The sequence below is a fragment of the Hoplias malabaricus genome, chromosome 5 (assembly GCF_029633855.1).
Source record: "Hoplias malabaricus isolate fHopMal1 chromosome 5, fHopMal1.hap1, whole genome shotgun sequence".
Classification (NCBI taxonomy): domain Eukaryota; kingdom Metazoa; phylum Chordata; class Actinopteri; order Characiformes; family Erythrinidae; genus Hoplias; species Hoplias malabaricus.
The window spans coordinates 44169106-44193797 of NC_089804.1; the positions used below are offsets into that span (position 1 = coordinate 44169106).

General features: G+C 38.6%; 1 long non-coding RNA gene across 1 annotated transcript; it reads left to right on the forward strand.

The window, feature by feature from the left end:
• The first annotated feature begins 1130 nt into the window (after positions 1-1130).
• On the forward strand, positions 1131-23855 carry LOC136696040 (uncharacterized). Its single transcript, XR_010802557.1, has 4 exons — positions 1131-1299; positions 22987-23049; positions 23161-23193; positions 23461-23855. It is a non-coding gene; the product is annotated as an uncharacterized lncRNA (long non-coding RNA).
• Positions 23856-24692: the final 837 nt, after the last annotated feature.

Here is a 24692-nt window from a genome sequence, read left to right on the forward strand (position 1 = left end):
TAGCTGCCTGTTAAATTCCCAATCAATTGCAAAATTCTTTTATTGACCTATAAAGCCCTACATGGTGTAATGTGCTTAGTTTTGTGTTCTGTTCTGTTGTTTTTGTTCCTTGTTTATGTTCCCCCTGTCTTGTGTCTGCTTCCTGCTTGTTTCCTGGTCATGTGATACCTTTCCTATGTGTATCTAGTGTCCCGTGTCTTAATTAGTGCCCAGGTGTTTCTTGTTTGTGCTGTCTTTATAGATTAGTCCTTGTCAGTGGTTCCTGTTTTGTTGGTCATTGCATGTATGTTTGCTGTCTGAACTTGATGGTGGTGTTCCTTAGCCTTGTTCATTAGTTAGTCTTTCTCTATGTTTAAATTTGCTGTGTTTCACCCCTTAGTTCTGTTTAGTCTAATGTTTAGCTGTGTTTGTTGTTTAGAAGCTTTGTTTAGTGTTTAGCATTTACCCTTGTTTAATCTTTAGTGTTTGTCCTTGTTTTGTGTTTAGTGTTAGCTTGCCTCTGTCTTGTTACCTTTTGTTTATTGTTAATACATCTCTCCTGCATATACCTCCATCCCTTACTCGTACACACCTGCATTACACATGGGGTTGCTCTTGAGTACATGCAAGACCTTATTTCCTATTACAAGCCAACCTGATTACTCAGATCAGAGTACTGGCTTTTTACTACTTCCTAGATTTCAGAAAGCTTCAGGTGGGGGAATAGTGTTTTCTTATAAAGGCACCCCCACCTTGAAATGATCATCCAAATAATGTTTGGCATTCAGTCACAGTCTTCAAATCTAGGCTGAAAACTGATTTGTTCAATTTAGCTTTCAGTAGTCAATGTTCCCCCTTAGATAAAGGCGGCAGATCCAGGGGTCCATGGACACAGGGAATTATGTTAAACTCAAGCTAGTACTGTTGTCCTGCTGCTCACATGCAAACTCAGGTTTGTAGACGATGAAGATGCCAATTGTTTAAGGGTGCTCCCGTATGTGTGTACTTCTGGTTCTCTCCTTTTTGTTAATCTGTTATAGTCAGATCTGCTGGAGTCATTATCCACACTCATCCACACAAATGTTCAGATTCTCTGATTTATATACACCCAAACACAAAACTAATTCCATCTCCCTACCTTTCTTCAGGGTAAACGACTGTCAACTGGTGTGGCAGGAGATGGATGGATGATTGACTGTCAAGCTCTTCTGCCACCTGCTTCAGACTAGCTGCCCAAACTCTAGCCACTGCCAACTGCCTTGGATTAGCATCCCACCCTACATTGCAGTTTTCATGGATTCCTAACTATTACTTCAGCTAGTAAGTAAAATTTTATTTATAGAGCACATTTAAAACCAAAGTGCTGCACAATAAACAAAAGAGAAAGAAATTCCACCTTCTAACCACCAGCATCACAGAAAAACATAGCGACACAGAAAGACATACATTAACACAGCTCCTAATCCACAGATCCACAGCTGCCAAATGCCAGACGGTAAAAGTGTGTAGTACTACAACTACAGTAAATAATAAAAATGACAATCATAATATCATCATCACTTACATTATGCATGCTATGATTATATCAGTACACATGATCATAACAGCAGACCTATGTGATGGTATAAGGTCTTTTTATTCAACAAGTTTCAGGTAGTTTGACCAGACAAGGATAGTTATCCCCTTGAGGCTTGGTTTGTCCCAAGTTTTCTTCCTTAGCTCTGAGGGACTTTTTCCATGCCACTGTTACCCCTGGTTTGCTCACCTAGGGGGTTTTACATTACACATTAAAACTTTACTGAAATACTGTGAAGCTGCTTTGTGACATCAGTTGTAAAAGACACTATACAAAAACATTTGATTTGATTTGTCTAGTCCTTGTATAAGCACAGTCTTTTCATATGCTGTCCATAATCTGTAACCACCTGCTTGTACAAGAGTTGTTCAGAACCCAAGAGTATATTAAAGCAATAATCCAAGAGAGGCTATGCGTAATAGATTTTATTGTCACATCAACCCAAGCTGTTTCTCCTGGCTCTCCTCCAAACAACCAGAGGTCACACTCACCTGAATTCTAGTTTGGGTTCCTCACCTCTCTCTGATTAGTCAGATCATTTGTAGAACATTTAAGCTCACAGTTTTGTTCTGCAAGTTGTGAAGTATTGTTTGATCAAGGTGTGCAATTCTGAGCATAGGTTTATGTATAGCTTTTCCTGGTTTTTGAATTTTGGCTTTGACTCAGTTAACTCTTGATTGGTTTTCCCTTTGGGATTTTTGTTTTCTGACTGTCTCCATGATTTTTGACTCCTTTTTTTCCTTGGTTTTGTCTCTTAAAAAAACCTGCAACTGACTCTTAACCACTTTGTAAAACTGATATGTGATATTTATCATGAGGAAGGGTATTTTTGGCACAACACAAAATTAAGTCTTTAAAACTTCCTTCTCTGTGATAAGAATCATTGAAACACACAGCTTGTTTACTGCTATGATATTCTGATACTGAAAAAGATGGAAAAAAAAAACCCCTTCAAAATTGGCTATTTCCACCATGTAATGTAGTGTATTAACAGTGAGCACTGTTGCTAGGTAAGTCAGTAAACATCCATCTGTTTTTGTCAACACGTCAGTTTTATATCTGTTTATTTTGGAGAACTAATGTTCTCACGGCCAACAAAATTTCCCCATTTGTGTTCATTCTTAGTATCTCTTAATATGGAACAGTGTGTTTTAGTAAGAAACATACTGTAAGGCAAGTTTATTTACAGAGCACCTTTCATACACAATGGCAATTCAAAGTGCTTTACAGCGCGACACAAAGATTACAGTAGAGTTTAAAAAGTAAAAGAAAATAAAAACAATTAGTAAGTATAATATATAATTAAAACATTCATTCATTATCTGTAACCACTTATCCAGTTCAGGGTCGCGGTGGGTCCAGAGCCTACCTGGAATCATTGGGAGCAAGGAAATACACCCTGGAGGGGGCGCTAGTCTTTCACAGGGCAAAACAGACACACACATTCACTCACACTTTTGAGTTGTCAATCCACCTACCATGTGTTTTTGGACTGTCGGAGGAAACTGGAGCACCCGGAGGAAACGCACGCAGACACGGGGAGAACACACCAAACTCCTCACAGATGGTCACCCGGAGCGGGAATCGAACCCACAACCTCCAGGTCCCTGGAGCTGTGTGACTGCGATACTACCTGCTGCGCCTCCGTGCTGCCCATAATTAAAACAATATTAAAAATGGATAAAAGCTATATTCAGTAAAATTTAAAACAATAAAAAGAGTAATAAAAAAGGTCAGTTATTAAAATGGTACTAGAAATTTGAAGGTAGTAATATTTGGGGCAAATATTCCAGGTGCAGGCAGCATAGTGACTGAAAACTGCCTCCCCCTGTGTGGTTCTGACCTGGGGCACCACTAGCTGACCAGTCCCGAGTGATTTGAGGGGCCTACTGGGTTCATACACTTCTAGCAGATATGTAATATATATTTTGGTCCAAGGCAGTTTATTGCTATATAAACAATAACATTTTAAAATCAATTTTGTGTTTAATTGGCAGCCAGTGCAGTGACCTGAGGACAGGAATGATGTGCTCTAGCTCTGCATTTTGAATAAGCTGCAGCTGCCTAACTGGACTTGGAAAGTCTAGTAAGGAGACCATTGCAGTACTCCAGGCTGCTAAAAATGAATGCATGAATGGGTTTTTCTAAGTCTAGTTGTGACACATACCCTTTGAATTTTGGTATGTTGTTAAGGTGATTAAATGCAGATTTTGTTATATAGATGAAATGTTCAGCCCCTTGGTAATGACCAAGTCCAGTGTGTCTCCGTAGTTGTGGGTAGGTCCATTCACAGCTGGTACAGACCAAAGGCATCAAGTAAAGAATAAAGTTCCTTAGTAGTTTTGTCCAAGGCTTTATCTATGTGCACATTAAAGTCTCCAGATATGACAAAGTGATCAAAGTCAGTTGGAATGACTGTTAGCAGCTCATTGAATTTCATTGATGAGTTTTTAGGTGGTCTATGAATAGTAAGTATTAAAGTATGAGGTGCATTTTTTAGCACTGTACTTTGACACTCAAAAGAGAGGAATCACCAAATGCTGCATGCTTGCATTAAAATATATTTTTAAACAGGGCGACTATTCCACCACTTTTTATATTTTCTCTACATACCCTATTACAAGTATAGTCTGGGGGAGCGGATTCTGAAAGGACAGCAGCATTGGTGCTGTTTTCTAGCCAGGTTTCTGTTAAAAGCAAAAAGTCTAAATTGTGCGGGGTGATAAGTTCACTGACTATAAAGGTTTTATTTGTAAGAGACCTAATATTAATAAGAGCTAGTTTTAAATCAAAGGACTTGGGTTCCAGATCTGACTGATGTGTAAGGACATATTTTAAGTTGGAAATATTTACACCATCTGTTTTGTACTCCGTGTTTTCTATTTCTGATAAATACTGGAATGGGAGACATTACAGACTCACAGGGTCCAAGCTTGTTTTGAAAACATGGACTGCTGATATTACCACTGTAGCAGCATGGGCCCAATAAGTATCAACCTGTCTGATTACTTGAGGTGGCCTCATCCCTTTCATTGGAAGAAGGTGGGTGAAGCATCTGCTGACGATGAGACAGAGAGTGAAGTTGCCTATCTGATGGTTTTGGAGCTTGCCTTTTTCTTTGAGGTGTTGTAAGCTGTAGAGGAGTTTTGTTTAACAGATCATCTATCTGTCTGAACTTCATTGAGGCCACTTTAACTAACTCCTTGATTGGTGAGTGTAGCGGGGAGGAGGAGGGTTGCTGAGTCCTTGGGGCAAGTAGATGATAGTGGGCTGATTTTTCTCTGTACCTGAGGACTAGCTGAAAGGGAAAGTGACAGCTTTCTTCCTGCAGATACCAGCTTCTCCATTATTGATGGAAGATTCAGGTGGGGTGAGTATGTGGCTGAATTTGATTTACCTGTTGTTGTTTTTTTTTATTAACACAGAAACACATTTGTAACTCAAGTCGTTTAGTTTTGTACATTCCATGTGTTTAATTTCATGCAGTAAACAGTCACCCAAATTTGGAGTCAGTTCTACCTTAAGTAATCTGAAACAGAAAAGAAGTCAGTATTTCCCATTTTTTGGGAATAGATAAACAATCTCAACCCTTCTCAAGCGTGTTAGTGTTATCAGGTCTAGCGTAGCTACTGCATGAATCAAAATCTGTTCACGTGTATTCAATGTATTGTACTTGAGTCAAAAATCATATTGTTTTTCCTCTTTCTGAAAGGACTCTTACTTTAAATGAGAAGTTGCAGGAAGTAGAATGTGCTTAACAGTGTGATGTGTAGCACGGTATTTCTGTCCTGATATTATGCTGTGTATGGTGAATTGAATAAAACTGACTATGGCTAATGCAGTGGTGCATTAACATGGATGTCTTTAGAGCTGTTTTAGGGGGACTGTAACCTAATATATATATATATATATATATATATATATATATATATATATATATATATTTAAGTTATTTGTAATATCCTTATGTGAAAATAAATCAAGTTTTAATTGTGAAACTTTCTGCTGTCAAAGGTCACATTCATACTTTCAGGTTATTAAATAAAAATACAACTATACAACAAATGCACATTATTTGTACAAGTCTATATTCTCAGTATTTGAGCGCATGCGAGACCTGCTACTTTAAGTAACATTGTGGCTTTCCTTAATATGAAGAAAGAAATTTGCTGCTATAAGGCAATCACCCCCCCATATATGGAATTTATATGTTGCGTGTTGGTCATAAGTGTGCATATTGTGTATTTTACATTGGATTTAAACAAAGCTCAACCAACAAACCTCAATCAGATTTTAGGACGAGAACTACCTGTTTTATAATATAAATTGTGTCGTATTTTGTTGCAGTAACAAAACCTGCAAAGCCTTTAAAATAGATGCTAGAACAAAGCTTACCTAAACATTAGCAAGGCCTCATACCAGATTTGGATGATTACTTCTAAATGTCAAATGCTACTTAAGCATATCTCAAAGGTAATATGCTCCAGCACTCCAGAGAACACAGTTCCACTTATACACAGCTCAACACAAGGATGTTTTAAATTCCTCTAGTCTGTATTTGGCATAGGGCATGGTGACATTAGGCTTCAGAGCATTATTGTATTATTTTGCCCCAGAGGGAAAACCCTGGGAAGTCACTGCAGCATATTATTTAATTCATTTTTACATCCAAAGAGTACAAAAGCTTTTGAGGAAGAAGCTGTCTGCCTACATTCCCGAGTCTGAGAACTAAAAAGAGTTTGGCTGTAGACATTCAGTAGACGTTATGGTTTGGCAAGTATCCAAGTTTTACTCTAAGCCCAAAGTCATGTGAGAATGCCCTGGCTCAGAGAGGGAAGGAAAAAGAGGAAACAATATGAAGAACCCCTCATTGTGCTCAAGAGATTCCACCTCAAACATCAGTCCACCCATTTCCTTCCATTCTGTTTGTCTGTGAGTGCCTTATGCATAGTTCCATCTTGTCGCATGTTTTCTTGTTATACTTGTACATGCATTCCAAAAGGCTGGATTGACTTTAGTTGTGTTGATGTAGTGTTGACAGACTTGACTGGTTATAGTACTCATTTCTATCGGTAGTTTGACCAGAGGAGGATGGATCCCCCTGTAAGCCTTGGTTCCTCCCAAGGTTGTTTCTTCCAGCCTTGAGGGGGTTTTTCTTGGCTGCCATTGCTTTTGGCTTGCTCACGTGGGATTTTCTGATTGATATATCTGTTCTGATACTAATTCTGTAATGCTGCTTCGTGACAACAAAAGTTGGAAAAAGCACTGTAGAAATACTTTTTGATTTGATTTCATTTGATACCAACTGTCTGTCTTCATTTAGGGACAGGTTGGTGCCACAGTGGTTCTGGGAGTGGGTTAGCTGAAGCTAAATGCTAATTGTGGAAGTTAAATAAAGTTATAGGTAAATGTGTAGTAATTTGTTGAAATGAGGACATTTCCATGTAAATGTTAAAGTGCAATGTTTATGTACTTAAGAATTATGTGTAGATAAGAGAAGAATGGGGTCATTTTATAGTCTGTTCAAGACTTGATTAAAGCAGGGCTGGCTCGAGAAAACATGTGTATGCAGTGGTCTGTATATGGTTTATACACTTAACAAAAGAAGATGGGTACATGAATCTACCTGGACATTAGGAATAATTTGTAAAGCTTTACAGAGCTGCTTCTGAATGAACACTGCATTGGGCCAGATGTGGTTGGGGTTTTCTCCTTCAACAGATTGCATGGCTTTGATTATGAATGTGAGCAGTCAGACTTTGCAGGCAGTGCAGACCTGCCCACATTATGTACAAAGCAGTGGCGGCTGCTGCCAAATCTCTTGGGGGTGGGCTGGAGGGCCAGCAATGGTTGTGATGTCAGCTTGTTCAGTGGGTAAATTAAAAGCTAGACATCTAGACAATTGGCACATTGCACTGCATGAATTAATCAGGAATATAACACCTCATGTAGAAATGCCACTAACCACTAGATTCATAAGGCTTTCTCTTTATGTACATACTGTAAAGTATTTGTGGAGAACTTTATCCAGGGATTCATTATAACTTCTTTAATAAAGTTACTTTGCCTCTACAGTGAATCAACAATCAACTGTGGTCATAAACAAATAAATGCACAAATAAAAAGTCACCCTATTTTGAAGAGAGACTAGCTTTGTCACTACTCATACAATTCTATACATTATTCACTCTTCACAATACTCTTTATTCTGGAACTCCTACACTTTAAATAAAATATCTGAAGTTTACGGAAGTTGTGCTGACCAGGTTGCTGCTCTCTCTACACAGCTCTGGGTGTTCCAGGTATCTGTACAGGTTTGTGTCCAAAATTAATCAGTTCCCTATTCACTATATATTTCACTACATAATGAGCAATGTAGGGAGTAGAGTATGGGGTTATTTGGAACATGCCTCACCTTGTATATTATGAATGTACATTGGGGCGAGCCTTCCTGGAACCCACTGAGAATGTACCGAAGGCTCTGCAGCCTTAACATGAGAGTTTATCTGGGTCAGTTGCCCAAAAAGAGGCTGGACGGTATGGATCAAAACCTTCCAAAAATTCTAGGTTTTGGTTTTGCTTAATTGGAGGATAATATAACTGCCTCTGAGGAAGTTGCAGAATGTTATAATGCTAAGATGCCTCTGAGGCCATTATTTCCTGTGTATTTGTGTTATGATTGCTGCCTTAGCTGAAGCTAGAGAATGTTATAAAGAAGTATATTTTGCATACTTGATTTGTTTCCTTCCTCTGAAGAAGCAGCACCATCACATGCAATAATCTGGTTCCTCAGAAGCAGTAATTGTGTGCTGTGATGATGTAGGCTGGCCCAACACATCACCATTTATCTAAAACACCTTACAAGGATACTTCTTTGAAATTAACAATTATGAATAGGAAACTGGTATTTACCTATGCCCTTTTAGTAGTGGCAGTGCATTGGTCACCCAGCCTTTATAGTCTTGAATGGACTGGGGGATATTGCTGGTGCAGGGGGATCTAGTGACCCTGTAAAATGGAAAAATATTGATTAATATATTTTGATATATACTTACCTGTAACATCTGGGAATGTATATATGCATCAAGATCTAACTGGTTATATACTTGGCTTTGTTTATATTTTAATGTTCTTTAAAGCACACCGTGAGTGCTATATACTCATTTTGGTTTAGTCCAGGATGGGGTTAATGGGGTATATAATAGGGGAATGTGGGGGTGGGGAGGACTTTGTCTGCCACGATTCATCATGAATGAAACTCTGTTATTGACAAGGGTAATTTAACAAGCCATCTATTGTAACTAGTGGTAGCCAGGACCCGCTATAATTGGCTTTTCCTCCTAGTATAAGTGTAATTAGTGTATATATTTTGTGAATATCCTTTGTGTATTTGGTGTTTTGGTCATCACTTCCTGACTCTGTAGTACATCTTTCCCTCAACAAGTTGCTATCCAAAAAGGAACCTCCAGACCACCCGATCCGCATTACCACGTGCCATTCCACTTTGTCCTAGACTCTGCCTCAGAAGAAGCAGAGCATTATTGTACAGCATTCTGAAGCTCTTTCAGAGGCAGCAGTCATAAATCAAATGTGCAGGAATGTACTTCTTCAGAATCTGCCTCAGAGGGATCTTAGCATTATAACATTCTGAAATTATTGCAGCATTTCCAAAAAAATTATGAAAAATAAAAGTAAGAAAAGTATATTATAATGCACACCAGCTTTACTCGTTTATTTCATAGCATTTGAAAATCTCTGTGCACACATTTGTTTCATTTTGTGGAAACATAGTTTGACCAAATCCATTATCACAATTAGCTTTACCCTATCTTAAAACTTACCTTACTCTAATCCCTTCACCTTAAATTGTAATAATTTACTCTGAAGGAGCAAGCTATGGTTCTCACAATGGAGTATAAAATCCCCACAATGTGAGCATATAGACATGATTTGGATCCCAATACATGATATAAAACTGGTGCGCACTCACATACAGAGAGAGATAGCCATCACAGAACTATCAGCTCCAGCCAACTTGTCCAGTAGCAGCAGTGCGTTGGTTTTTCCATCTGACATTATGTAATAGTGTATAAAAGCTCTGCAGTCTGCTTGTGGCTTTCCATGTTATATTAAAGCAGAATTGTCAGTCCACTCCAACTGTGGAAAAGGAAAACAAGCACAGCAAGATATTCCACAGCATGTGGCACTGATGGAGAGAGAGAGAAAATCACTGAGGGCCAGAGGAGGGGTGGACTACTTTTGCATAAAGATCTAATTAGATTTTATCCAATTCTTATCCAGAACTGGTATTGAATGGTAGTGACAGAATGGTATTGATTGCCTTACATTTATTTGTTTATTCTCTTAACTTAGACTCTCTTTAACTTAAATTTGACCAACTGAAATGTAGTTCACTGATAAAAACTATCCTACCCCTAACTCCCGACCATGGAAAGGAAACTTAGTGTAGTCATAATGAAGCGATATGGATAGAATAAACTGACACTAAAATCCATGCTAAACTATCACTTAATGTATAATATTCAATAAACAGAAAAACAAACTAGTAAACACCATGTATACTTTTTTTTTTTTAAATAGCTCCTGCTTTTTTATTAGAAAGCCCAGTTAGAAAGTATGATTTGGCTGGTAGATAATTCTCAGTATGCGGCCCGGTGGAGCAATAAGTAAGTGTCATTGAACTGCATAAGCAGTTACAGACAATGAGAATATGTTGTTATTGTGATAATGTGTGTTGTCCTGGTATGAGTGGATCAGACACAGCAGTGCTGCAGGAGTTTTTTAACACTGTGTTCACTCATTCTCCACTTTATTAGACAAACCTTCACTGATGGTCCACTTTGGAAATGTAAAGTCAGAGACAGTTACTGCACACTTTGTGTTAGTTATCCTCTAGTTTGTCATCCACAGTTGCAGGACACTGTTGGCTGGATATTTCTGGTTGATGGACTATTCTCAGTCCAGAAGACATGGAGTGGTTAACTTCTGTAGCACTACTGTGTTTGCTGTGTCATCCCACTGCTTTGTCATCTCAGCAGAACACACACAAACACACCACCATCCCAACAGATAAGAAAAGATAACACTTTATTGTTTCCAAAGGAAATTGTACAGTGTCACTGCAGTGCTGAGAATGATCCACCACCCAAATTGTACCTGCTGGACATGGTGGTATTGAGGCAGTTCTGGTCACTGTTAAGGGTTGCTAACAAAGTATGCAGAACAACACAGAAACCCCAGTTTGTTGTATAAGCACAAACAGCAACTACAGGTGCATCTCAATAAGTTAGATTAGCATCAAGAAGGTAATTTATTTCAGTAATTCAGTTCAAAATGTGAACCTCCATAATATATAGATTAATTACAAACAGTGATCTATTTCAAGTGTTTATTTCTTTTAGCATATGCTCTCAATACTTGGTTGGGGCTCCTTTTTCATGAATTATTGCATTACTGTAGCGTGGCATGGAGGAGATCAGACTGTGGCACTGCTGAGATATTATGGAAGCCCAGGTTGCTTTGATAGTGGCCTTCAGCTCATCTGCATTGTTGGGTGTGGTGTGTCTCATCTTCCTCTTGAAAATACCCCACAGATTCTCTAGGCCAGTGTGCTGGCCAATCAAGCACAGCGATTTTTGGCAGTGTGGACAGGTGCCAAGTCCTGCTGGAAAATGAAATCCGCATCTCCATAAAGTTTGTCAGCAGAGGGAAGCATGAAGTGCTCTAAAATTTCCTGGTAGACGGCTGCAATGACTGTCGTCACCGATTGTGGAAATGTCACACTAGACCTCAAGCAGCTTGGATTGTGTGCCTTTCCACTCTTCCTCATGAATCTGGGACCTTTGATTTCCAATTGAATTGCAAATTTTACTTTAATCTGAAAACAGAAATTTGGAGCACTGAGCAACATTCCCGTTGTTTTTCTCCTTGGCCCAAGTAAGACACTTCTGGCATTGTCTCTGAGTGATGAGTGGTTTGACACAAGAAATGCGACAGTTGCAGCCCATGTCTTGGATACTTCTGCTTGAAGCACTGACTCCAGCAGCAGTCCACTCCTTTTGAATCTATACCCCAATTTTTGAATAGCCTTTTCTTGACTATCGTTTAAAGGCTGCAATTATCCCTGTTACTTGTGCACCTTTTCTATCACAGTTTTGTCATTCCACTTAACTTACTATTAATATGCTTGGACACAGCAGGAGGTTGTCAATGACTTCTGGACATCTGTCAAGTCAGCAGTCATCCTCCTGATATTGTAGCCTACTGAACCAGACTAAAGGACCATTTTAAAGACATAAGAAACCTTTGCAAGGGTTTTGTGTTGATTGTTCTAATTTTCTGAGATAATGACTTTTGGGTTTTTATTGGCTGTAAGGCAAAATCATCAACACAAAAAAAGCTCAAAATAGATCACTCTGTGTGTAATTATTCTATAGGAGTTTTACTTTTTGAATTGAATTACCTTGAATAACTTTTTGATGATATTTTAATTTATTCAGGTGCACCTGTATATGAACTGTGGTGATGATAAAATGGATGAGCAAGGTTTACTGCAGGTCCTAAGACCAGGTGGAACACACGGGCTGTGTCAGGAAAGCCTATGGCATAAACCCTGTGGCTAGTTGACTGTGTGAATTGGCAGATCAGCTAAGATGACTCCTCACTTTTTTGTGAAAAAAAACAATGTAAAATATATTAAAGCAACATATAAAAACACTGTCCAGTACATGAGAGGCAATCCATCATTAATATCAACCCATGAATAAAGCTTCAGGGGAATTGGCTCTGTCAGGAGGTCCTTGCAACAACAGCCCAAACAAAGATGTGACCAGATGGTTCAGATTATTTCTCTAAATGCAACATACAGCTATTAATTCAACATACTCATAGTGCAAAGTGTGGGAAAAAAATCCACCCTAATACGGAGCCTCAGGTTGCAAAAAAACATGCAAAATCATTGTTTTATGTTAGACACTTCCAATTTATACTAAAAATGAATGATTAAAGCAGCTGTACTAAAGTCAAGGTTTGCGTGAAGCCTCCCGTGAAGCGTTAGATTGTTGTCCAATTACTGTCCAGATGCCTGCTTTACCACATCTTAGCTTACATTCACAGACAAGGCACAGGGAAGCAGCTTTGTGTGAGCTGTAGCAATATGAGAGTGCATGACAGTTTGACAACAGTGATGTGGCTGTTGCATAGCTCCAGGGCCTAGGGAGCCAGAGTTCGTTCCTTGCCTCCTGTCACTATCTATGTGCAGATCCCTGTGTTCTCCCCACTTCTGGTGGGGATTTCGAGTTCCGAGTCCATCTATTGCAGGTCCCAAGCCCATGTGGAACAGAAGGGTTGTGTCAGGAAGGCTTCTGGCATAAATCATGTGATTAGTTGACTGTGTGAATTGGCAGATCAGTTAAAATGACTCCTCACAGGTACAGACGAAAGTGCAAAAACAACAACAAACTTGTTCCAACATTTTTTGCACATACTTTATGGGGTGGATTCCCCAACATGGATTAAGTTAATTGAAAGGATGTTATATTCTAGGACTAGGCTTAATTCCTGTCTGGGAAGCCATCCCTAAATGTTCACCCAATGCTGACACAGTCTGGACACTTCTTTGAAGAAGAAGAAGAAAAAGCTTAAACAAACAAAAAAGCATGATTTACAATAACATACTGGATGCTCATAAGCACCTGAGCCCTGTCTAATATGCTGGGCTTCACCTGATGCTGTCTAATACAAAGCTAGAAGGGTAAAGCTCTTCTGCACTGACATGTTGAGCATTCTTTTAGTGATGGAGGAGCATTTGGATGAGTTGGATTTGTGTATGTGGCTAAATGAGGCTGTTCCAAGAGGACAAATGGGCAATAAATACACTTTCTAGAAGTGATGTCATGGATCAATTGACTACAAAGTCTCTGTGCCATGTTTTATAAAATACATAGATCATTTCCTCACCATTTGCTACCTCTCTGGACTGTTTGAAAAAAGCTCTGGTGTTTGTACACAGACCTGGCTCAGTAAATGCGGAACAAAAAACACCTAAGGGTCTCTGTCCAGAATGGCTCAGGCATTTTCTGTGTTAGCCACAAGAAATGTCATCTGGTGGCATTTGCATACTTTATACCTGATCCATATGTGGGTAATACTGGCTTAGTTTTGCTTTTACAGTGGAACAAATTTAAATTGCTACAAAACTAAGAACTCAAGTTGCAAATATCTTTCAGTGGTCATTCAAGTTGTGAATAAAAACATGCAGGCAAGTTGAATGATCAGTCAGAGTATCAGTCAAGTAACAGTCAGATTCTTACTGAAACAACAGTTTCAGTGATTTGTTAGATGCTAAATGTTTCATTTTGTTTAACTATATCTCAGACTAAATTGTTTAATTATATCTCAAACAGTTGTACTAGGCAAGAGGATCTAAAGCCTAGACATACACTGCTTGTAACTTTCTAACCACAGGACTGCACTGTTGGCCGGATATTTTTGGTGGACCATTTTAAGCTAAGCAGTGACACTGCTGTAACTGATTCACTTGTTCCAGCACCACACACACACTTCCATGCCAGTGTTTTCGGTCGTTGCCACCATCCAAATACAGCCATGAGGAGATCTGTGGTCAGAAACTGACCACAAATGATGATGGAGGATGACTAACACATGCTGACACACTTTAGTGTGTACCCATTTCTGTAATTTGACTGTGAACAAACATATCTTAAATTGTTCCCATTGACTACTAGAATGGAACACTCTAGGAGGAGTGTCTAGGGAGGAGCTGCACATGAGCTTAAGGTTATCATGACTAATGCTAGGCAACAGCTAGTGGAGTATAAACTCCCCAGCAATGTGATATGTAGCTTGGTGTTATACTTGTTTTTTTTTCTTCTTCCCAACGTTTACCCTGTTCTTCAATCACAGGAGCACCACTGAGCAGGTATGACTTGGGTGGTAGATCATTCTTAGTGCTGTAATGTCTTTGTCCAATCCTATTTTAAAAGAATAGGATTAAAGAAAGGATTAAAGAACAGGATGAAAAGGGGCTAGTAAAGTATGCAGAGCAGCAGATGGACTACAATGTAATTACAGAACTACAAAAAGTACCTAACATAACGTTGGAAACAAGGGGGTCATTTTAATATTGAAAGCACAGATTGGTAACACTTTAAAATAAATCTTAAATTAACAGATTTTGAACCACTTATAAACCTTATTAAATTATGTTTTATAATTAAGCTGTAAACACAATCATTTTAACACATTGGTAGAAAGGGCAACAGTGGTATCTTTTTCGTTTAATACTGAACGTGTCAGAGAACATGCTGAAAATGTCAGGATGAATAAGGTAAGACCTGAGAATGTGAATTTAGTACTTTCATGTGTTAAGATACATCACATTATCATCAATGTCTAAAAAGACAAAAGTGGTTTATTGATTAAAGTTAATAATGTGTTGAAGCTGACAGGCTTAATGTTGACTAATGGAGAAGACAAAATAAGGTAAGAATCCAGCAAGATTTGAGATTTAACAGTATGGATGGATGTGGGTTCACTATTTGCCAAATAACAGGTCACTGTTACACTTTTTATATATGGGTTATGAATGAAATAATAAGTTTTAATGTGTTTATATCCTGATTACTATCCATTAATCAATAGATTATAAATAATTGATAAACCCTTAAGTGTAGTATTATTCTAATGTGGTACCAGAAGGTTTATTGTAATAAATACATTTATAAATATTATTCCATGCTCAAACAACATTCAGGTGCTATAACACTAAAACACATCTATGCCCTAATAACCACATTGTCATCCTGTTATTAATTAGAGAGTAATTAGAGGCCAGTTCTGGGAGGCCAGAATATAATAAGAGGCATTGCTCTAGACACAAATGTTTTATTTTCTTGGTCTAATAAAAAGAACCGAGTCCAGACACCTATCTATCTACATTTGTTGTATCTGCCAGTAGCTGTCAGCATCAACTCACAATGGCAGCTCAATTAAAAGTGTCATTTCAAAGCAACGTGCCTCAGTTCTTTTGCTTTTCTTAGAGCAAAGATTTTGTTGACCTACAGCCAAAACTATGTATTCTCCAAAAACATGACGGCGTCCTCTTCCTTTCGCTCCCTTCCTCCATTCCTATTGTGTGCAGCCGTGGCCAGAGTCAGTGCAGCTGTTTTAATTTAGCAGGCGTCTTGGGGGAAAGATCTCTGAATGCTAATAAAAATGAACCCCACCACACCCTCCAGAGCACGTAACCCCAATAATATGAGAAACAGCACAGGTGTCATAGTCAGCAGAGTTATGGAGACGAGCAGTCTTAAATTTCCACACATGGTTATGCCAAATTCCTCCTAAAAACACACACCCCATTCTCAAAGTGCAAAGAGAAAAACACTACAAATGTCAACACTAGAAATGACTCTGTAGATACTCATCATTCCAGACTCATCAGCAGGGTCCTCACCCTCAACAAATCTCAGCAAGCTTACATTACCAATACATCTAGCCAAACACTCCACTTATCTGTGTCATGATCAAGCTCAAATAGGCCTTAACCCACATTCTTACCTTTAACATGTCCTCATCATTGCCCGCAAACCAAATCTTAACTTTCTGCACCTGTCTTTAATCCTCTATCCATGTCATGGCATATGTATTCAGAACCACAAACCTTAACCAGAGCTAATTTGTCTTTTGGCAGAATTTAGAATAGATGCAGGTATGGAATGGAAACTTGGAGAAACACACATACTAGAAACTTTTCCCAATTCACTCCAAAAAATGAGTAATCAGGATTTCTTTGGCATGTTTTACCTTTATTTTTTACAGCATTTGGCAGATAATCTCTTCCAAAGCTGCTTGCATCAAAAAATCGGCCCTAATGCAGTGTTAGGAGTCTTACCCAAGGATGATTGGTGGTAATGGAATGATGGATTCCTTTATTGGAATGAAGACATGCAGCCTTGTATTAACTGCTTGTGAAGTGATGGGGCTAAAAGGGGGGGTTAAATTGTCCTCATATATTAGCACAGACACAAGCCAAGTATTTTTTATTTTTTATTTATTTATTTTTTTGTCTCATTCTTTCCACCCGTTTACAGGGTGAATAATCTGATCACACTATCCCTGTGCTCTAAGAGTTTAACACAGTCTTGGAGGATAATGTTTTATAATAACTGTCTCATCTAAAGTTTGGGAACCACTGACATATTACACTGTACGTCAGAAATCATTTTTAAGTCAACTATGTTTCTTGTCCCTGTAGAAATAATGTCTAATTACTGCCTGGATTTAGTATTTTAATCTTATTATCTGTGATGTTTAGTACGTAGGGAGTATTTTGGATGCAGCCTGAGGTCCTGTCTACTGACCGAGAGACCAACAGAGCTCTGTTTACAAATGAGACATGGATAAACGGTTATGGTCAGGGACCAATACCTTTATTTCTTTAATGTTAACATATGAATGAGGACCTAAAGAAACCATGAACAATTTAACATTGCAGTTTAATTGTGTGTTTGAGTAATGAGCAAGTACTCAATATGGTGGTGACTATACAGTGACGTCACTTGTAACACATTGATAACTGTATGTACAGCTGTGACATACATACCGTAAAACAGTTTCTGTTGTGTAAGGAACATAAAGTCTGAAATGCTCTTCCTAGAATCATTCATTGATGCTAAGCATCATCTAAGGTCCTTCCTTTTAAAGGGGGCACAATTTTGTTTTTTTTTCTACATTACGTTGTAACTCGACAGACACTATTTTGCTTTACTTCTAGCTCTACCTTGAACTTCACCACTATTCTTATGTAACACTGCATGCCTTATACATTGTATGAGCTTCATTGACTATACAGAGGACGCCTTTATTGCAGACTGTATTACATCAGTTTCTGTGCATCCTTTGTTTACACATTTAGTCAGGACTCCACACTGACCAGGAAATATTTGGGTGGTGTTTAGATTATTCTCAGAGAGGGGACGCTGACATGGTGGTGGTGTGTCATTGTATGTTGCACTGGTACAAGGGGACCAGACACAGCAGAGCTGCTGGAGTTTTCAATCCCCTGAGTGTCACTGATGGACTGAGAATAGTCCACCCACCAAAAATATCCAGTCAACATTGTCCTGTGTCCACTGATGAAAGACTAGAGGATGACAACACAATGTAGCAAGAGATGAGCTACTCTCTTTGACTTTACATCCATAAAGAGGACCAAAAATATAGGGGTGTCTAACAGAATGGACAGTGACTGCCTAATTATGTTTAAAAACTCCCACAGCACTGCTGTGTCTGATCCACTTATATTTAATAATATGTTACATTTATATAGAGCCTTTCTAATACTCAAAGTCGCTTTAAACAAGGAGGGGAAAAAGACGCTTATACCTGCAGAAGTAATGAGAGAAGAGGTACAGGGGTTAGACAATGAAAGTGAAACACCTGTCATTTTAGTGTGGGAGGTTTCATGGCTAAATTGGAGCAGCCTGGTGGCCAGTCTTCATTAATTGCACATTGCACCAGTAAGACCACCTGCATCCAATGGCTCAAACATTGTATCTTGAAGGCGGTGTCGTGTATCAGGACAACAGTGCACCAATACACACAGCAAGACTGGTTTGAACATCTCACATGGCCTGCACAGTCACCAGATCTAAATATTGAGCCACTTTGGGGTGTTTTGGAGCAGCGAGTCAGGAAACGTTTTCCTCCACCAGCATCACGTAGTTGAGTACTGGACATTTTTTTCTGACATCATGCAAAAAAAAAAATGTAGAGACCAAACATATCTGCCAATACATGCAGCAGCCAGAAGAGGGCAGGAGGACAGCCTTAATTAGCCTTTTCACAGATTTCTCTCATAGAGCATAATCACGATGATTATCACCATACACCAGTGGAGTCCTGTCCAATAAACCCAAATGCTCACTACACACAGCTCTGTATCTGAGCTCAGTTCAGTGTCTCTTCTCCTCTCAGACAGCTCCTGTTCATTCACTGATAGACCTGCTGAGTACAAGTGACACCAAAATTGCTTGTCACTCACCAAAAATAATAATGTCGTTGAGCTCTTGTCAGACTTCTTGGACTGTTTGAATTTTTGAACAGGTGCAAATGAAGTCTGTTTAGTGTAAGAACCAGTGAACCAGCATCACGTAGTGACCTGGCCACTATCCTGCAAGAAGAACCCAGTAAACATATAGCCGTTGATTCAACGTTGAAATAATGTAATGACTGCCGTCTAATCAACGTTCTCTTAAGGTTGAAAAGACGTCCAAACACAGACATTGAAAAAAACGACTATTAGATGTATTTTGGTCTATTGATGTTATTAACTGGTCCCAAAATAAATTACTTGTATGAAACGCATTTTGCACGTCCACTAACGTTATCGATTGGTCACCACTTGATAACTAATTAAGATGGATTTTGGACGTCCATTGACTTTTAAATAATTTTGTCTAAGAGAATGCAAATGTTGCATGGTCGTATAGAAAGGAATGGGCAATGATGCAATGATGCATTGCATTCTGGGCAGTGTCTGCTGTATTGTATGGCACACAAAATAACAAAGCATAAATGCATATGGACAGTGCGAAGATTAAGTTTGGTTTTCCTTACTGAAGAATGATTAATACGAGTGCTACATGGAGAATATTAAAGAAATAAGAAAAATACAAACCGAATTTCAAAAAAGTTGGGACAATAAACAAATTGTGAATAAAAACTGAATGCAATGATGTGGAGGTGCCAACATCTAATATTTTATTCAGAATAGAACACAAATCACAGATCAAAAGTTTAAACTGAGAGAATGTATCATTTTAAGGGAAAAATGTTGTTTCAAAATTTCATGGTGTCAACGAATCTCAAAAAAGTTGGGACAAGGCCATTTTTTTACCACTGCGTGGCATCCCCCCTTCTTACAACACTCAACAGACGTTTGGGGACAGAGGAGACCAGTTTCTTTCAAGTTTAGTGGCCAGGTCACTGCGTGATGCTAGTGGAGGAAAACATTTCCTGACTCACTCCTCCAAAACACCCCAAAGTGGCTCAATAATAAACCTTGATAAGGTTAAGATGGATGATTTTGGACGTCCATTGACTTTTAAAATATGTCCTTGACGGACAGATTACTTTAGACCTATTTTGAACGTCCAGGGACGTTTCTTGTTTACTGGGAAAGCTCTTTTGTGACACTTTTGGGATGACAGTATTGTGTGAGTTAAAACCAGAAACATTAAAAATAAGGTAACAATTACGGGTTGAAGTATTTTTCATAACGTTGAACATGAATTTGGGAGGCACAGTGGCGCAGCAGGTAGTGTCGCAGTCACACAGCTCCAGGGACCTGAAGGTTGTGGGTTCGATTCCTGCTCCGGGTGACTGTCTGTGAGGAGTTGGTGTGTTCTCCCCGTGTCCGCGTGGGTTTCCTCTGGGTGCTTCGGTTTCCTCCCACAGTCCAAAAAAACACGTTAGTAGGTGGATTGGCGACTCAAAATTGTCCGTAGGTGTTAGTGAATGTGTGTGTCTGTGTTGCCCTGTGAAGGACTGGCACCCCCTCCAGTGTGTATTTCCGCCTTGCGCCCAATGATTACAGGTAGGCTCTGGACCCACCGCGACCCTGAACTGGATAAGCGGTTACAGATAATGAATGAACATGGATTTAGTTTACGGATAAAGTCCCGTCCTTCTGCATAAAGAGCCAGTCAGCTTACTGTTAACTGATAAAGTCATGCCCTTCAGCAGTAAGAGCCAATCAGATTGCTGGTTCTGGAAAAGCAGTAAAGTCGACAGCAACTACAAAAGCCAATAGAGACTTTATTTAAATCTGCATTAAAGTAAAATTTACTAGAAATGACAAAATAACATTTTATTTGTTATTTATAATTATTTATAAATCTTGCTGAAATATATTTGAAAGTGTAATTTGATTTGACATTCAGTTCTTAACTGCATAAAATGACGTTATAAGGCTAATTTAATGTGCAGGATATGGCACTGGTCATAATGTAAGTTATACATTATGTTCCAGACCTTGGCTTGAGAACTAATTACCCCTAATCTAGGAGATAACTATATCATACCCTATTTCACTGTAAATTACATTTGTTTTGCATTGCCCACACAGGACAAGAACTTGTAAAGCCTGAGAGAGTTATGTACTTGATTTCCAGTTTAAATGAGGACAAGAAAAGCAAAAAAAAAACAAAAAAACTTTAACTTACCTAGAGTCTGGACTTGGTACGTGTGAGCCTTGCTCAAAAAGGTGTGCTTCCATTATTTAAATATACCTTTTTAAAAGTTTGCTCCATTAGGCTTTCATTGCATCTTAAACACTGGGTTTTACTACAATTACTAACATTAACATTCATTCAAATATTATTAACACCAATATTTTGCTATAAATGGACTCAGACAACAGATTATTTATTGAGGAATGTCATTTCAACATCAATCAATATCAACAACAATATTTGCATGATGTCAGACAGATAATTCTAGCAGTTGAGATTTGGATGCACTGTGAATAAGATTAAAGTCATTCAGAGAAAATTGTTAAAAACAAAGTGTATAGCTTAAAATACTGAGTTTTAATAGAAGTGTAAACCTCCAACAACAATATATGTTTCTTAATTTTACAAATTAAAATTATACACAGTTATTTTTGATAACATAAATGAATCTGTTGAGGGGGATTCATGATAAAAGAAGAATGTTATATTGCTATATAGTGAAAAATTATTCTTAGCGCTGTATTTGAAGATCATTTTAATCATCCTGGAAGTGCTTAGACTTCATATTTATAACATAATTTTAAGCTTTATGGGATAACTTTCTTTACCACGTAATGACCTGCTATGCAAGAAACACTGCACTAGGACACGCCGTCCTAACGTGCTGAGTATGGTACATAAGCCAAATAACACCTTGTCAGAAGGAGCTCTGTTCCAGAAACAGACTCAAAATTAACTACTGACAGTAGATAGACAACTGTTTGTAACTGTGAAATACAAAAGTATGTGTTTCTTATAAACCGGAGGCTGTCGTTTAGGTTCATCTCCACTAGATGGCAGCCTAAGCTTAAGCCAAGACTTGGCTCAGTCTGCTTGGTGTTGCAATGCTTTCTTCTTGTGGCCAGGCATGGAACTCATTTTATCCCAGACCTGTAATAAACGGTCTGAGAAAACACTGTAAACAGTGAGTTCAGATAACACACAAAGACATTTCAAAACGTCTAGAATAGAGAGGGTTTCATCTGCAGGTAAATAAGCCTAATGATTTAGAATGTGCACTTAAAGACATGAAAAGATACACATAGTTCTGAAACTGCATCTACAGATGGGTGTCCAAATAAAGGAAAATCCATGTGTTTTAAATGCATATAAAAAGTGAGGCCACACACATGCAATCGGAACAGCTTGAATCCATTTTGGAAAAACTGTCTAGTGTCTCTTAATATAACTGCAACACTGATGATGGTAAAAAGGCGGTAGAGAGTTCAAAACCTCTCACGTGTTCTGAAGTGTTGCAGTCATACTCATCAAACTATCTGATGAGCCATTGTGCCTCTTTAAAATGTTCATCCTGGAAGACACCAAACCCATCCGGAGTGAAATGCTCCATCAAGTGAAAATCAATCTTAATAGCTTTGAAATCACTAAGTGAAATAAACACTATGTGCCATTTTTTTTGATGTGCTATATTAAATTGCTGTATCTATTGTTGTAGCCATTTCATGCTCTCCACTGACCATAAATGAGCTTATTGTAGTTCTACAATTACAGAATGTCATCCACTTGTTTTTCTGCATACTTCCATATTCTCATTTCACCCTGTTTTTCCAATGACCCGAATGCACACAGGACCACAAAAGAGCAGGTGTGATTTAGGTGTTGGATCATTCTCAGCGCTGCAGTGACACTAACGTGGTGTCAAGAGCAGTACTGTTGTGTCTGATCCACCCTTACCACCACCACATCGGTGTCACTGCCGCACTCAGAATGATCCACCACCTAAATCATACTTAATCTGTGGTTGTCCTGAAAATTAAAGAGCAGGGTGAGATGGAGATTAGAAAGTATGCAGAGAAACAGATGGACTACAATCTGTAAATGTACATTTACAAAGTGCTCCTGTATGGTCAGTGGAGCTGATAAAATGGACAAGGAGAGCAGGTACATAGTAGGTGTTCCTAATCCAGTGATTGTTCTATGTATTGTCTCAAATATTATTTTTATTAATATTTTACATGCTTTTTTAATATCTTAACCTGCTGTGTTTTTAAGACCCAGTACATATAATTTTGTTGTTCTATGCACCTTGGTGTACATTTGAATGACAAAGTTAATATACACTCATTCCTGAATCTTTGTTTTTATATCTCTAAGGAGGAGATATGTGGAGCGTTACGGAGCGTCTGAAATCCTCACTGGTGTGGGTCATGCATTCAGGTCTGTACCCATCTATTGATGTACAGTACACATGCATTTTCTCACTTGTGGAGAATACAGTGAAAGGTGACTTCTTTCCTCATATCATTCCTTTCTTCCACATCTCTGTAGATCAGTGTTCATTTCAAGTGCTCCAAATGAGAGGTATGTCATTAAAACGTTACTGTAATATCCCTCCCTGTTTATATTTGGATGGGTGATGTGTGGTGCAGCAGGTAGTGTGTGTGAGAGTGACTGGCTGAGTGTTTGAAATTGTCCACAGGAGTGAGAGTGCATTCAGAACAAAAGGTATGGTGCAAGTAGATTATTGTCACCAAAGGTACAAACAGTGTAAACGTACCTTTAAAGGTGCAGCAGTGGTGTTGGAGTCCAGTTGTGTTTCCTAAAGGTACATTACATTCTCTTTTCCAGAAGCAGAGGGGGATCTCTGTAATCTTTCATAGATCTGTGTAAACTAAAACACCATATCATGTGTCCTGGAGATGAAATCAAAACATTTTTTTTAAATCTGCAATTATAATAGAAAAAGGTACTTCCCTAATTAAAGGTACAGAACCTTGAGGTTACCACCATGGTGACCACATTTTCTGATTGTGTGTGAGTAACTGGTTGGCCTGTCCTGGGTGTGTCCTTGTACCCTATGTTTCTGGGTTAGCTTTGGACCCACTGATTAAGTATGGAATTAAAAAACACCTGCTTTTCAGCATGTTCATACATGATAATACAGTAGGTGTTAAGTGCTTCATTTTGTCATTTTGTCATTGCTTTACATTTATGTGACAGCATCTGTATTTATTTTGCTTTTTTATTTTATTTATTTTTCGTTTTCCTGTTGTCATCCATCTGTGTTCTGTTTATCTATATAGGCTACAAATAAATAAAATAAGTAAGTAAATATGCCCATTGGTTGTTGCTTGAAAGTTTGTGGACTTTTTAGATTGAATTATATTCTCTATTTTCTATAATGGTAGCCTCAAACATCAATAATAACATGCAAGTTATTAACGGACATTAAAAAACCCAATTAGAACAACACCAAATGGCACAGTTGCAGCTTCCAAATCACTATGATGCTAAACTGACTTTTAATAGGGAGAACAGAGCCTGTGTCGTTGCTACTCCTGGAACATTGCAGTAACTTCTGGAGGTGGATTATCGTCAAGATGTACACTATTTCAAAACATCATTCTTCTCTAAACATTCATTAGTAGAATAACTTGTGAGTGTCATTGTCTTTCCATGTGGGTAACTCTAATAAAAGTTGAAATGGCGGCGCACGTTTCCTGATGCCGGTGACCCGGGAAGGAGACGACGCAAGCGGTGTGAGAGGAGACAGAAGCGCGGCAAGCGAGGGGGGATCCATGCTAGGCTAAGAGCTAACCCAAGCCGGCAGGCTATCCCTTCTCTCTTTCTCTCCAATGTCTGCTCGCTGGAAAATAAACTGGACTATATCAAACTTAAGCGAACTGCATGGCGAGAATACAAAGACTGCTGTGTTTTTGTTTTTACGGAGACATGGCTCAGCAACAGTATTCCCGACGCCGCCATTCAGCTAGATGGGCTAGCCTCATTTCGAGCTGACAGCGCTATGTGGTAAGACTTGCGGTGGTGGTTTGTGTGTCTATATCAACACTGAATGGTGT